Source organism: Falco punctatus, assembly GCF_963210335.1.
Source record: "Falco punctatus genome assembly, chromosome: 5".
In the NCBI taxonomy this organism is placed as follows: Eukaryota; Metazoa; Chordata; class Aves; order Falconiformes; family Falconidae; genus Falco; species Falco punctatus.
Window position 1 is genome coordinate 80,858,946 of NC_137584.1, and position 14,437 is coordinate 80,873,382.

General features: G+C 47.2%; 1 protein-coding gene across 6 annotated transcripts in view; it reads right to left on the reverse strand.

Moving 5' to 3' along the window:
* The window catches only part of EGLN1 (egl-9 family hypoxia inducible factor 1), a 47,060-nt gene that overhangs the window by 16,358 nt on the left and 16,265 nt on the right, over window positions 1-14,437 (reverse strand). The gene's annotated exons all lie outside the window — the stretch shown is intronic.

A 14,437-nucleotide genomic window follows, 5' to 3' on the forward strand; every position in this document is an offset into this window, starting at 1 on the left:
GCAACAGAAAGAAAATATCAACAGGGGGAAACTCCTGTCAGCCTTACCCAAAACAGAGGAAGCTGGAAGGGGCAAAATAAACTCTTTGGGACTGGGCTAATCCCAGTATTTCCATACTAACTTCCATCTCAGTAAAACTTTATGCTGATACCCCCATGATCTAGTAAGCAAGGCCAGAGAACCAAGCTTTCACACCAGTCGATGCTGAAACTAGCAAAGCTGGAGAGAAACATCACCTCCTAAAAAGATTCCCTGATAAAAAAAATCCATGCCTTGCAATCACCGTGAACTGCAGAACCTGCAAGAGGAAAGCAAACTACTACTTAATGGGCTTAAAAATTTAACAACACAGTAGCTGAGATGTCCCCAGGAGAGAACAGGAATCTGCAAATTTTAGTTAGAAGCTAACCTAAAGATGAGACTGACACATTGAAGCAGCTTTGAATCATTTCTCTTTAGCCCCTCTCTCCTACTACTGTATGACCACTACAGCCATTCAATTTGCCTATTAGCCAAGGAGTTAGGAGCTATCATTTTCTGCTGCGTTTTTCTCTGCAGATACAGTAAAACACTTAGCTGCAGATTAAAAGAATAAAACAAACAACCCCCAAAACCTCATCTACTTCAAATACCAGCTATGTGGATCATCTTCTGGCAAGCGCAGGGTAAGCTGCTCTTCTAGGAATACACAACAGAGGGCAGGGACGACGAGCGTGGGTCACCCCTCTCCTGTGGCTGCTGGCGGAGCGGAGCAGCAGCAGCAGCTCGAACAGGGAAGCAGGCTTGGCAAAGCCACCAGCTCTTGAGCTGCCAAAGGGAAGGCAAACCGAACTGAGGACAGAGATGAAAAATGCACTCAAGATAGGAAAGCAAAGGGGAAAAACTGAGAGTTGACATAGCTGCTTACGCTATAAATAGCATCAGCACGCGGCTCCGTACATGGGTCACATCTTCGTGGGCTTCCAGGGAGTTCAGAAACTAACGGTAATGTGACCTCCCTCACCCCTTCCCAGGGCTTTCAATGACATGGCCAGTACAAGATTTCTACCTGCTTCAATAGAACCGCATTCCATAAGCACAGAAAATCAAGCACCACACCACACCATCAGAAGTTCGACACAACAGATTAATACTTTTACTACATTGCTTATTTCTAACTTGCCCATCAGGTGCTGACTTCTCAGACTGAAGTTCAGAGAAACCTTTGCCAACCTAGCAGTTCAGTGGCAGGCTCTTCCAACTTCTCTTCAAATTAATACACTGCTCGACTCTTGTTTTCAGTTTTACATGACATTTACCTGCTTACAACCTTCACTTCACACATTCTAACAAACTGACACAAATCAGAAGGCGGAAACTTTCTTTCACGCTGGTTCAGTGGCCATGTCCAGCCCAGCACTGTGTTGCTAGGTAGGGCCTGGTGGCCAGAAGATCTCACGCTGTACAGAAATATAGGCCCCCCCCTCCAGGTAGCCAACAGCTTGTAGCTTATGATGTAAGCAGACGGAAGTGACACTGTAAACCTAGGCTATATAGTGTCGCGTCGTTCAGCAATAAAGGCCATTTGCCATCCACCACATTGGTGTCTGTGAGCTGATGGACCGCGCGGCCAGGGGTTGGCCGCCGTGCCGTTCCTGAACCAGGTCACCGCGCGCCTGTGAAGGCAACAAGTGGTGCCGAAACCCGGGAACATTCACCTGGAGTCAGGTGAACGGCGGCCGGAGCGGCAGGACCAGCCCGGCGGGGAGGACGCTCCCAGACCAGCCAAGAGGATGGAAGCTCTTGCAAAGGTCGCATTACAGCTGCATAGGCAGTGGGGTATTGACTGTAAGCCCAAAGATTTTACTCTCGCAGTTGCGAGACTTTTGGAGCTGGGGGTCATTGACCAGCCGGTGGATATACTCCACCCAGATGCGTGGGACAAATGCTCCCGCGCTTTCTGCGATGGAACGATGTCTACTGGTAGTGGGAAAAATCTGAAAGCGTGGGGGAAAGTCGTCCAGGCTCTCAAAAAAGCTAGATACGAGCAGGAGACCTGGAAGGCTGCCAGAGATTGTCTGTTAACCGCCCCGCGGGTGGGAATCGGGGCGGCTACGCAAACCTCACGCCCCCCCAGCTGAGGAGGGTTCCGTCGACCCTCAAAGCCGACAGAAAGGTGACAGAAAGGTGACGCGCCCACTCTGCGTCCAAAAGACTCTAACATCTTCAGCTCGCCCACAGAATCCTCGGCGAACTCCTTTTGGGGCAAACTGGCTGCAGAGGCCAGGGGTGCTGAGGCGAAAGCCGAGGCCGAGAACACACGGATTGAACCACCACCTTATGTGCCCCAAGATGTCTCCGAGCAGCAAGAAGAAGGGCGGGGCGAGACCGCCCCCGGCGGGAGCAGGGGGGGGGAGCGCTAGAGTTAACAAGCGCACACAGAGGGGAGAGGGAGGAGAATGGGAAGGAAAAGAGTGATTGGCATGACCAAAAAAGGGAAAAGATCACGAGCGAGGGGCAGAAAGCTAATCAGAATGACCCTCCCCAAAACCGTCCTTATAAGGCAGGCACCTCCCCAAGCGGAAGGCGGGGCAGGCAAAAAGGGAAAGAACCGCCCAATGACGCAAGAAAAGGGCGGGGCCGAAGCCCGACCACATCCCACCAACACCCGGAAGTGAGCAGTCAGTCGGACTCGTGACTCCGACTCTGACTCTGCATGGGAGAATTGGCTTGCAAATACAAAGACCAAAATATCACCACTCACGGGAAAAGAAAGACATAAGGGGACAGAAATTACTCTCACTGATTGGAGAAAAATACAAATTGCATGTGCCGATTGGGCCCCACCAGACACACTAGCATTCCCGGTCCGAGTGACGGACGGGGGACAGAGGGTTCATTCGCCCTTAAGCCCTAAGGATATACAAGCGATTGTTAAAGCAATCACGGACAAAGGACTCAATTCTGCCATGGTCTCCACCCTCACAGATGGGGTTTTTTGGGGAGATGATTTGCTCCCGTTCGATATAAAACAGACTTGTAGGTTGATTTTTGATGGGGCAGGGATGATTGTGTTTAAACAAGAATGGGAGGAGAACTGTGCGAGGCAGTTAGCCCGAGTAACCGGAGCGGATCATCCGCTACACGGCTCCAGTCTACAGCGGTTGATGGGTACAGACCCAACAATGATTACCCCCCAAGCACAAGCCCAGGGCCTGCGGGCCCATGAAGTTATGGCAACCACTCGTGCAGCTAGAGAGGCTATTTGCGTGACCTCTAGAGTTATTGCCAAGCCATCGCCATGGTCCACAATAAAACAAAAAGAAGGCGAGAGTTTTACACAGTTTGTAGATCGCCTCCAAGCAGCAGTCGATTCCTCGACCCTGCCCTCAGAGGCAAAAGGCCCAGTTGTCGCAGACTGTTTGCGGCAACAGTGTAATCTAAAAACCAAGGAAATCCTGCGATCGCTGCCACCTGGGTCAAGTCTCGCGGACATGAATAAACATGTAGTGAGCGAGGAACACCTGGCCCCAATCCAAGTGGCCGTTCGTGCACTGGCTAGCGTGATGATATGCCCCAAATGTGGCCAACCAGGCCATGCGATGATCAATTGCCCCCAATCGGGAGACCCGCCAATGGCGCTCCCCCCACAAAACCGATCTAAAGGACCGTGTTGGGCCTGTGGAAAGAGAGGGCACTTCGCGAAGGAATGCAGACTTAAAAAGCAGGGAAACGGGAAAGGGAGGGGGCCCCTGGGCCGCACACAGCCCTCTCCCACTTGGGATGTCAGGCGGCCCCATTACACCAACCCCAGACAGGGGGGGTCACTCCCGAACCCGTTGCCCCTGAGGGAAGCAACCAACTTTATGGCCCAGCCAACGACCCCACAAACCTGGCTTCCATCCCAGGGACAGCAGGGACCGCCCTGTGGGGACGAGACCCCTGGGTGGCCCTGGCAGTAAGGTGTGACAACCCGCCAGTGGTGTGGGGGATTTGTTCCCTCCATAATTCCCTACCATCAGTATCCCCTTTTTGATTGATACCGGAGCAGATGTTACAGTCATTCCTGAAACGAGCTGGCCCCCACATTGGAAATTGGAAGACGCCTCCACGGTGGGCAGAGTCGGGGGATTAACCCGAGCTGGGAAGAGTGCTCACTTGGTAGCAATCACGCTTCACACAGAAAAGGGACCAGAAAAGACCATTACCCTCTTCCCATACGTCATGTCAGGAGTCCCACCCCTGTTGGGAAGGGATGCCCTAGCCTTATTAAAAGCCAGAGTGACAAATTTACAGTGAGGGCCACTGCCGTACACCCACTTCCCCCAGTCAGACTGACACGGAAATCATCCGACCCAGTCTGGGTCGAGCAGTGGCCCCTGTCAAAGCCTCGAATGAATGCCCTTCCTGAGTTAGTTGACCGCGAACTACAACAAGGTCATATAGAGCCTTCCACTAGTCCATGGAACACCCCAGTCTTTGTAATACCCAAACGAGCAGGCGAGGGGTTTCATCTCCTCCATGACCTGCGCGAGGTAAACAAAAAAATCCAGCCAATGGGTCCCGTTCAAACATTGTTGCCCATGAACTCCATGGTTCCAGAGGGACAACCTTGTGCTGTCCTTGATATTAAAGATTGTTTTTTCTCAATACCTCTGCATGAGGCGGACAAGGAACGGTTTGCTTTTTCTGTAGTGTTTCCAAACAGCCAACGCCCCAACTTGCACTTCCAGTGGGAAGTGCTGCCCCAAGGAATGATCAATTCACCCACTATCTGTCAAATCACAGCGGATCGAGCACTGGCACCGGTTCGGCACAGTGACCCGACTGCGACTATCATTCAATACATGGATGATATCTTGATTGCCGCACCATCAGGCAATCAGGTAGACCATCTGGTGACAATAATTTCAGAAACCCTCAAGACAAACGGGTTTGAAATTGCGAGTGCAAAAATTAAAAGAGGACCCTGTGTAAGTTTCTTGGGAATGGGAATCACAAGTTCTTATATAACACCTCCTCAAATAAAAATCCGTTGAACCGTTAAAACACTCCATAATGTGCAACAGTTAGTGGGGTCTTTGCAATGGCTCCGCAATGTTGTCCTGATCCCTCCCGAAATCATGCCCCCCCCCGTACAATCTTTTGAAAGGGAAACACCCATGGGAACAAAAAACTCTGACGACAGAAGCAATAAGCTCTCTCGACTTTATCGAGCAACAAGTGTCATCAAACACGCTCGCCAGGTGGAACCCAGCTATACCACTTGATTTGTATGTGCATTTCACGGAAGGGGGGGGAGTAGGAGCGCTGGCCCAAGGCCCTCCTGAAAAAGCTCAGCCAATACAATGGGTAGTCCTGGGGAAAACGTCACGTGCTTTCTCTCCAAGAGTCGAGTGCCTCGGTAACCTCATCATGAAAGGCAGAAAACTCGCCCTAAGACATCTGGGCATTGAGCCAGCCAGAATATACCTGCCCTTTCGCAAACAGCTCCCAACACAATCAGTGGCAATGTCAGAATATCTAGCTATAGCCCTCGTCGGATTTGGGGGGGAAGTCCGGTATGCCACAAAGCCCCCCTGGACTCAAATGCTAGCTATTGTCGACATCGACCTCCCACGGAAAATCATGGACCGGCCCCAACAGGGACCAACGGTCTTCACAGACGCATCCTCAGCGACCTCAACTGCGGCAGCAGTATGGCAGTCGGGAGGAGAATGGCACTGTGTCAAAATGACTGATCATGCGATCTCCGTCCAACAGCTGGAAGCAGCAGCTGTCGTGCTGGCATGCGGTCTGTTCCCAACAGAACATCTCAACATAGTAACTGATTCAATGTTTGTGGCCAAGCTTTGCTTAGCCATGTCAGGGCCCGGCGTGTCAACATCCACAATAGCTCTGATGCTAGAAGAAGCACTTTTTTCCCCGAAAGGGCACTATATCGGTTATCCATGTCAACAGCCATAACCCAATCAAAGGGTTCTTCCAAATCGGCAACGACGAAGCAGACGCCGCTGCAAAAGGGTTGTGGACACTGAAAGATGCCCGCCAATTACATGAGTCCCTCCACATTGGAGCTAAAGCGTTAGCAAAGCGATGTGGGATCTCGGCCACTGACGCGAAACATATAGTAGCTACATGTCCCCACTGTCAAAAAGCACCATTGTGGTCTAGCGGAGTCAACCCCAGAGGTCTTAAAGCCTCTGAGGTGTGGCAGACAGATTTTACGCTCTGCCAATTGCTAAAACCTCGAGCATGGCTAGCAGTAACTGTAGACACATATAGCGGGGTGATCGTAGCGACACAACACCTTAAGACCGACGCTAAGGCAACCATCCAACATTGGCTAACAGCCATGGCGTGGCATCCCTAATCAGATCAAAACGGACAATGGTCCGAATTTTGTGTCTAAATCAGTCCAGGCATTCGCTCTGAAATGGGGTATTACTCTGATACACGGCATCCCATATAATAGTACAGGACAAGCCATAGTCGAACGGGCAAATCAAACTCTGAAATCTAAATTAGAGGTATTAGCAAAAACAGAAGGTTTTACCAACGTCATTCCCTCAAGGGACCAGGCACGCTTATTAGCAACAGCCCTATTAGCTTTAAACCAGTTCCCCAGGGGAGACGAGGTGAATAGCCCTGCCCAGAAGCACTGGGCCACTCGAGCGCTAGAAGAAGGCCCGTACGTCATGATCAGAAATGAGCTAGGAGAGTGGGAACAAGGGTGGAAATTAGTTCTGACAGGGCGAGGGTATGCTGCGGTCAGAAAAGATAATGGAATCAAATGGTGTCCACTTAAGTCTATCAAGCCAGACCTTCAGAATAAAAATCTCACAGTTTTCATTAGTTTATCTGCAGGACCGGATCATCGGACACCCCCGTAACCTGTATACCCTGGTGACAAGAGAAGACGACGAGTCGGCAAGCGGCCTGTCCGCATCTGAGGGCTCTGCACCGGTGGAGTCCAGACAACGGCGAAACAGCCCCCGCAAGGCGGGGCTGCGATGTTTTTGTGTGATCTCAATTTTGGGGTTCATAATGCCGTCTAGTGGCTTGTATGAACTTCAGCCGTGGGAATGGGTACTGGTGAGATGGGAGGACCAGAAGATACTACAAAATATTGTTACCCCGGGACCCCCTAGTTTCCAAGTATATCTCTGTGACCTAATCCTCTCAACCCCCTGTTTGAACACTGTAATGTATTACATGTGTCCCAGCTCTAACTCCGGCAAATCTTACTGTAACGTCCCTTATCAGTATTACTGTTCTCGCTGGGGCTGTGAAGCCATCGCATCTGGCTGGAAGGTAGCGAAACCAGACCCGTTTCTTAAGACCAGTTGGGGACCAACAGGCTGCACCCCTAGGAGACCAAGCGGGATGGGAAGGACAGTATGCCGTGGGAAATGTGACTGCCAATATATTTTCTTAAACGTAACCAATGAAAACGACCTAGGATGGACCATTGGCAAAACCTGGGGCATTAGATACTGGCAACCCGGCACAGACAGGGGGGGACTGTTTTTTATTAAAAAACAGGAAGTAAAAAGCAGAACAGCAATTGGCCCCAACGTCGTGATCAAAAGCGATAACCAGCAAAGAAAAGAAAACTTGCAGACTGCCATGCCCGCCCCAGCTGATCCCTTACTAACCAAGCAGATAGTTCCCTCAAGCCAACCTAACATGACCTCTCACCATTTACCCAACAAGCCATTTTTTAGCGTGTTAGATGCCACCTTCCGGTCGCTAAATCAGTCAAACCCGGATCTTATGAATTCTTGTTGGTTATGTTATGACATCTACCCCCCCTTCCACGAGGGTATTGCCCTCGATGCTTCCTTCAACTATTCATCAGATAGCAATCCAACCCAGTGTAGGTGGGATACACCATGGAAAGGAGTCACCTTGAATCAAGTCAGGGGCCTGGGCGTATGTATCGGTAATGTCACCCTAGCAAGCTGGGATAGTGCTGTCTGCGCAAGAACTGTTGCGGTTGAGAAGACCCGTAAATGGGCGATCCCATCCGCACCCGGAATGTGGACCTGCCATCAATCAGGAGTAACCCCCTGTGTGTCCCTCAAAATTTTTGACGATTCTGCTGACTTTTGTGTACAAATTCTGATTGTTCCTAGGATCCTATACCATCCAGAAGAAGAAATGTACCGCTACTGGGGAGAAGCCAATAGCAGGCTTCAAAAAAGAGAAGTACTGACAGCTGTAACAATAGCGACGCTGCTTGGTTTGGGAGCAGCCAGCACGGCCACGGGAGTGACCTCCCTAGTGACCCAGCCACGAGGCCTGTCTCAACTGCAAGCTGCCATCAATGAAGACTTACAAAAAATCGAGAAATCCATTACCTTTTTGGAGCAATCCCTCTCCTCACTATCAGAGGTTGTTTTGCAGAATAGACGGGGATTAGACCTCCTGTTTATGCAGCAAGGAGGCCTTTGTGCCGCCTTGAAAGAGGAATGTTGCTTCTATGCTGACCACATCGGAGTAGTTAGAGACTCGATGGCCAAATTGAGAGAGAGATTGGCTCAAAGAAAAAGAGACAGGGAAGCCCAACAAGGGTGGTTTGAATCATGGTTTAACCAATCTCCATGGCTAGCCACCCTGATATCCACCTTGGTAGGTCCGATTGCAATAATCCTGCTGACACTGATCTTCGGACCCTGTATATTAAACAGGCTCATGTCCTTTGTCAAGAGCCGGCTAGAAAGGGTCAACAACATGTTTGTAGAACACCAACAACTGCTTTAAAATCTGCTTGATCAGTATTTCCCCCGATTCGCCCTGGCTCTCCCCAAGTATCCCAAGCTACACTCCATTACCCCCAGTCGCTTCCCAAGTGCCAATTGCTCAATGTGCCTTATCTTTGTACTCTTTTTTAGAAATATTTTTATTATTCTAGCCTGTTTAGTTAAGCATAGGGGGAGGGGAAATGTTGCTAGGTAGGGCCTGGCGGCCAGAAGATCTCATGCTGTACGGAAACATAGGGCCCCCCTCCAGGTAGCCAACAGCTTGTAGCTTATGATGTAAGCAGACGGAAGTGACACTGTAAACCTAGGCTATATAGTGTCGCGTTGTTCAGCAATAAAGGCCATTTGCCATCCACCACATTGGTGTCTGTGAGCTGATGGACCGCGCGGCCAGGGGTCGGCTGCCGTGCCGTTCCTGAACCAGGTCACCGTGCGCCTGTGAAGGCAACAGCACTGGAGTTTGGATCCAAAGAGCCTGAACGTAACCAGGGTGCCACCAGCAAACAAGCGCTGGCATTTTTCACTGGAGCTACACCAAGTTTGGTACTCCCCCTTCACCATTCAATTCTAATTGCACTCGACAGCAAGATCACAAGAAGCTGATTTCACCGTATCATTCCTTTCGTTCATGCATGCACACAGGCTCTAAGAAATGTTCATGAGCTCTTGGATCGCTGAAGAAACGTGCATGTAAGTTTGGATATTTCATCAATTCTTTTAAATGGCAGAGGAAAAAACCCAGAACTGCAGTTGCCCAAGCCTGATATTCAGGAAATTACTGTGAACCTGCGATGTGCTCACACTTTGATGAGTACATCTAATAAACAACAACCTTAGATAGGATAGAGAACGTAAGATAAGAGAAGCTCCCTTGAAACGATCAAGCAAGAGGCATTAACATGGGGGGGGATGGTGGAGATTCTCGCCGTGGGCTGGGGACAGAACCCTACATGGAGGCTTTGACTGAGCCCTGAGGAAAGCAGCTTAGGGCATCACAGAAATGCATCTCAAAAGGTGAGCCACCGAGCAACTGAAACCAGTGTTACAGGCAGACATAACAGGAAGACCTAAAATACACTTCCTAACTCCCAGCTGAAGTCCTGCAGCCCCCACCACTACTAAACTGAGATAACGACATTTAAACATTAACAAGGTTCTCTCTGCTCTCCTGGACCTCACTTGGGAAGTCTCAAATCTCCAAAGGCAAAGAGAAGAGACTGCCAAGTCAGCTTACAAGCTTCAAGGGGAAAAAATAAAAGACTGTATCTTCTTTAATATTTAACACAGTGGCATTTTCCAGGCTGCTAGCCAAGCTAGGTAGGGCATGCCTATTCTCAAAATTGTGCCAGTTTAACCAAAAGGTGCTGGTTTAAAACTGAATCAGTGAAACTAGCGCAGGTACCCTTGCAGTCATTTAATCCTATGAATGCCTAGCTTCCACTAACTTAATCTAACTGCTTATTAGGAAAATAAAACTGGGCTCAAATCTAAAAAGTCTGCAGAAAATTGTGCACTGGCTTAAACAGGATATTAGAAAGAAAAACAAACAAACAAACAGCACATCCAAGCCATGCTAGTGCTTCAAAGCACTAATAGCTCCCCAAAGGTTCAACATGACACATTCTGATAGTTTTGATCTCAAAGTCTACTACAAACTTAAAAAAAAGGCAACAACCTAGAACAAACAAACAAGCAAAATCCCCCTGATATACCTAATAGAGGCCTCCCAAAGAAAGTAGCTAGATGAAAACCTCTGCCACCAAGGGCAGAAAGTTCTCTCTCAAAAGCCTAGGAACAAACACAACACTTGACTTTGTAGCTGACAAAGTTTTAAAGCATATTTTGATTTGTGTCAGCCTAAATCTGTCTACATTATGATTAAATAAGTCGACCAGTACACTTCAGATTCAAACAACTGTTGAATAATATAAAATGTGTTTGCAGAACTGGCTGGCCTCCATGGATAACTCCCCATTCCCTCCAAGACAAGCAGACCGGTGACTCACTGGTTTGGCGCTGTACAAAAATTTGACTTACAAAAAGTAAGTCAATCAACACAAATTTTAAGAGTCTATATTTAATTTAATGTCATAAATGCTTTGAAATTAATAATACCATTTAGAAAGTAAGTACCTTGAAACTATCTCCCCCGCAAGATGGGGCAGAACATTCTGCTCTCACATTAGACTAGTCAACTTACTAGTTTCATCACTAACCAACCATTCAGAAAGGCCACAGAGAAGCAACATCTTTAAAAACTAAGAATAATACAACACTAAAACCAACTTACAGTGGCTTGCTAAAATAGTAAGAAGCTAAAGCTCATTCAGCTACATCACTTAAAATATATTCTGACAGCAGTTTGTGCACACCAGATTTCCAGAGCCAGCCACATGACATCAGGCACACTGACGGATGACACACGAAAAAGCGTGGTTACCTATTTTAAGATCATTACACATGATCACTGAATTTGTTTAGCTGCGTGAGATCTACTGGATAAATTGAACTTACATTACCTTAAAAAATAAAGCATGCACATTAGCTCAAACTTCAAAGCTGGAGACTTTTTATACTTCTTAATACCACAAGAGACTGGGGAGGAAGAAACCCTAAGGATTAAAGATGGGCAAGGGGTAGTTGTTTTTTGTTTTTAAACAAAACCTTACTGTAATACCTGTGAAAGTGAATGGCTAAAAGATTTGCCATTTAAAGAATATCACTCATCACCACTACCATTCTCCTGCAAAACTACAGATACTGAGAAGCCTCGAACTTCTTCCCTATAGAAGACAAGAAACTGTATATGACAGTTTTGCTAAATACTAGATTATGTGTGTGTATATATATATATAAGTTATTTCATTACTTATTTAACACTGTAATGTTGTTTCTGCATTAAGGAGCAAAATAACCATAAAGTGACATTTAACTTGCAGGAAAGATATCTTTATATAAATCTGAATGTTGTGCAATTACACAGTAATAGGACTGCCTGTTTAGCACTACGGTTAACCAGGTACTTGTGTACTCTAAGTATCTTAAGCTTACTGCCATCTACATGAACATTTACTGAAGTCAAAGTCAAGGTCTCAGCTAGCACCTCTAGATTTTAACCAGTTTACTGTTTACAGATCTACTGCCATAAACAGTATGTTGAGGAAAATTATTTTTAAAGTAGTTTCTAATGGTATTTGCAAAGGGACATACACAATTCAGCCTGCCCACAGCTTTCCAAACTTGACAACGTACGCTATAGCATTCACTCCTACTATTAAGAGTCCAGACAATTATTTGGAATTATTTATAAATTAAAAAACCAAGTAACTATGCACTGAAATGCTAATAGACAAAGTGCTGCTTTAATTTATATTAACACTGCACCAAAGTCTGACTAAGGTTTAAAGCTAAATAGCAAGGAACAGCCTGTAACATGCTTTCAACTCACCTACCGTTTAAATCCAAGAAGTGCTGACTCTGCCCATACTGGTTTTTATGGGCTTTCACACATAAAACTTCCTTACAATCCCACCATCACACCGTAATAGGGCCTCTCTCCCAGCTAGTATAAATAACACTTAGGGTTTTTTGGTTTTAACCAGATCACCCAGTGTATCCAGTTCAAATGTAAGTAGGCATTATACAAATCTACTGGTGTTCCAGCTGTGTCAGGCTACCACCAGTGCCGGGGGAAAGCCTTGAGGAACAGCTGTGGCCATGCAGAGCTAAAGGCTGACCATAAACACTGGGAACAGACTGCTGACACCAGCACGCAAGTCAGAAAAGTGACTGGAAAACCCGCCCCTTCCACGTATGTCCCAGCATTTCAGGTTAGGGAGGCATTCTGCTGCAATGAGGAGGCTGTGCCAGCTCGGTGACACTCCTGGAGGAGGGTGGCTCAGGAATGCCGTCTATTTACTCCAAGAGTATGTGGCCACACGAGCACAAGAAAGATCTGAATGTACCCAACGCCGACTCCAGGCAGTGAGAAACACCTGAGGAAACTGCCCACCCTCTCCTAGCTGATACAAAAGCCCCATCTCCTCCTCAAACACCAATTCATCTGGCTCCACAGCCTGACAGCAACAAGATCATCGTTAGGTTAGGACCACTTGCAGAGAACAGAGAGCTCCCCGGTGCTGCTCCTACAGGCTTTTTCCCACACTCTTCATCAGTCACAGCCACTTACGCCCCAAGAGACCAGCATGATTGGAAATACACACCATCCTCATGCCTTGGGAAAAATAAGATGTGCCGCATTACCAACTACCAATTGATTAAAAGGAACTCACCTGGTTTGTTCCAAGTCTATTTATACTTGGCATTAGGAAACTGCTACGAAAACAACCCATCCAGGCAAAAAAGTTACCTACTGCCTTGCCACCATTTCAATAACAAAGATAGTATTTTATATATTCCATCAAATCATTCACCCTTCCTAAAAGGCAAGTAGGTTTCTCTACAGATTGGCCCTTTTCTGTGAATAATTAAACCTGTTCATGCTGTATGTCAAGGTCCTTGTGAATCAACATTGTTGACTGACTGTAACTTGATTCATGCTTAAAATGCTTTATACTTCAAACTTTCTAATTTTTGCATTAAAATTAATGTCTTGAGCAAGTTTTTATTAAACCTCCATTACAGATTGGAGAAAATGACAGGTAGTTGCTCCCCAAGGCCTCCTAACACCTGGCACAGACTCAGGAACAACACAGGAGTTCCTAGACTGGAGTCCTGACTTTGTCATTTTCCTTAGTGGAAATAGAAAACGGGAGTGGTCTCTTCTCATGAGCCAAAGGCTCATGTTAGTGTTAGAAGCAGGATGCTAACCTCAAATTCCGCATCCCCCAGTCTAAAAATCAAAAGGTAGTAGAAGCCAAACTCCACACAAAGTGATGGTGTAAGCAGAAATGCCGTGACAGTACAAAACATGACAGAAAGAAAGCCTTTCTGAATCAACTTATCACTGAGATTTTTCCCCTTTCCAAGTATTCAGAAGAGCACAGAACCAGGAAATCTCTCCCCAGCTGCTCACACAGAGAGGTCAGAAATCCTAACACCGGCTCAGTTAGCATGCTGCCAGTACTTACATACTCTTAAACGCGTTGCATTTAGTAAAAAAAGGAAGCACACCCCACGCAGAAATGACGGATTTCAAGACAGGACATGTATACCTCATTCTCTCATGTTTCTGCAGAAAGGTTTTTCTGTATGTCCCTAAAAGCCCAATCAGCAGGAACTTTTCCGGAGAACTGAAGGACAGTTAGGGTTTTACAATCCACTGTACTCACTGGGGAGAGACTGCAGGGATTAGCAATAGTCACCTAGATCAGAGGTGTCACGTTAGACCATGAGGACTGTTCCGTAAGACATGTTTATGCAACCTGCACACGAGATCTGCAGAGCGTAACCACAGTGGAAAGTACAGACGGACAGATGATGGAGAGCAAAATGAAAGGAAGATGAAGAAAGAGAAGCAGACACCAGAAGGAACAGCAGCACTGACATAAGTCTGCATTAGTGGAAGGGGGAAAATAATGCTGAGCACCATGAGAACGAAGGAACAAATGGAACAACAAGCAATTTTGCAAAATGCTAGATTCCAGATTTCTATACAAGAAACCAACTCCCCCTTCAAGTCAGCAGGCAATCACTGCAGATTTCAGGGTTGGCAGAAGCGTATTGTTCAGCCA